Raw genomic sequence first — 2,192 nt, forward strand, 5'->3', positions numbered from 1 at the left:
TCAAGTCCTTTACAGTAGTAGCATCTGGGAAAAGACTTGATACTTTAATAGGCAAATCATAGAATCACAGAATGGTTTGGATTGGAAGGGATCTTAAAGCCCATTCAGTTCCAACCCCCTACCATTGGCAGGGACACCTCCCACCAGACCAGGTTGCCCAAAGCCCCATCCAGCCTGGTGTTGAACACCTCCAGGGATGGAGCATCCACAGCTTCTCTGGGCAACCTGTGCTAGTGCTTCACAGAGGTGGGACAGAATGGAGAGGCCAAGGATCACACACAACCATTGTCAGATCCTAGGCAGTACAAGGAGTCATTGAAAGCCAGCAGCTGAAAGCTAGCCTAAGAAGGATGAGGAGATGATGAAATCTGGGTGGCTGGCATGCCTTTCCCTTCCCATTGCTTCAAGAAAACCTGGCCAGAACACTCAGGTTTAGATGGAAATAAGGATACAAGTTATTTGAACATACATCATGGCACTTGTGAAAGGTGGGTGTGAGAGTGTTGCTGTATGTGTTAAAATAAAATCACTTTCCCCCCTATAGGTCTTGCATTGAGCTTTGCTATGCTGCTGCTTACAGTAAAACAATGTTAATTATTACAAAATCTCTGGCTTAAGAGTTCAGCTACAGGACAGCCCCGTTCCTGAGCATTAACTTGTGTGGTGTTTTGATACTGTATGGCAAAGTTCATGTTTACCTTCTAATTTGCCTACACCCTTCTCTGTAATTGCAGCTCCATAAAAAAAAAGAAATGTTGGATGTGCTATGTCAGGTGGTGGCCCTCTTACATAATGTATAGATTAAGCTAAGAAACATAGCTGTCAGCCTGGTTACCAGTGGAAAGGACAGGTCTCTCATCAGTAAAATTACTTTCAAAATTGATATGGTTTCTTTTGTTTGAAAAGAGTGCTAAAAATGGGATAAAAGTGGTCAAAAATGCAAAAAGCTCTCATTTCTGAATTACTTCATAACATTTTCTTATTTCATAATGTGAAATTCATAAAAAGCCACAAAAAAGGGAAGATTTGATAAATGTATAAAGTTTCATCTGCTCAGCAACGTGTCCTGGCATTACTTTTATACACAAACAGAAAAGATTATTTTTTTTCTCTCCTTTTTGCAGTTTAGAATGCAGCCAAACATCACAACCTGGAAACTTCACCAGATGGACTGAGATCCACAAAATATTACTCTATACACCTTATCTCTAACATTCGCTTGTCTTGCCTGTTGAGATAAGGTTTTCAGGACCAGGTCTGTCCATCATCCTGAGCCCAAGCAGTGTTCACCACACAGGAACCTTTCTTGTTGAGCACTGAAGCACTGTTCTGGAGAGTGGGCTAAATAATGAATAATAGGAGGTGGAAGGCGCAAAACCAAGTGCTGTCTTTGTAAAGACTTTTATTGTGTCTTATTTTCTTTTCCAAGTATTGCCTTTGTGCAATACTAAATAAAATGGACTCCTAGTTGCTATTTTGGGTTTAGGTGGCTCCTTCTAGAAGGACACATGAGTTGCTTCTTCCCTGGAACATGAGTGAGGCTGGTGGGGAAGGGAAGACCTCTTGAAGAAGCAGCAATTGGTGAGCAAGATTAAAGGAAGGTGTACCTGTGCTGCAAAAAGATCTCTCTGAATTTCCCAAACCATGGTTTTGTTCTAAATCCCATTGCACTACTTTTAAGATCCCATTTCCTTGTGGTAGAGTGAGAAAGGTGCAACCACATTGTCTGATGTGGCCAAGACAGGAGTTCTGTCCCTCTTTATGGTCAGCTCAGTGTCTGGTTCTGCTCTTGGAGGATCATGCAGACCTTCATGTTCTACTGAGGCCATTGCATGTCTGAAAGCAAGGGAGATTTTTGGAGTAGAAACTTTGATGTAGCCTGGCTGGAATACATCAGGTGAAGATCTGTCTCTCTTTTGAAGAAACCACTCTATTAAATCTCTCATTAGGTAAAAATGCCCATTGCTTTTATAAGAAATTCTTGCTTTGAGCAGCATGTGGCTTTTCTTGAGGTTTGACATTTGTGGCAATATTTTGCAGTTGGTATGTGTGGGCTGCATGAGGGCAGTATTTGGCCGTTAGAGTAACATCATCACCACATGAAGTAAGCAGAAGTCTTCAGTCAGAACAGATCATTCCCATGCCTGTGTGAAGCAAGGAGACATTAGGCTTGGAGAAACAATATGCTTTTT

Source organism: Anas platyrhynchos, chromosome 1 (genome assembly GCF_047663525.1).
Source record: "Anas platyrhynchos isolate ZD024472 breed Pekin duck chromosome 1, IASCAAS_PekinDuck_T2T, whole genome shotgun sequence".
Lineage (NCBI taxonomy): Eukaryota > Metazoa > Chordata > Aves > Anseriformes > Anatidae > Anas > Anas platyrhynchos.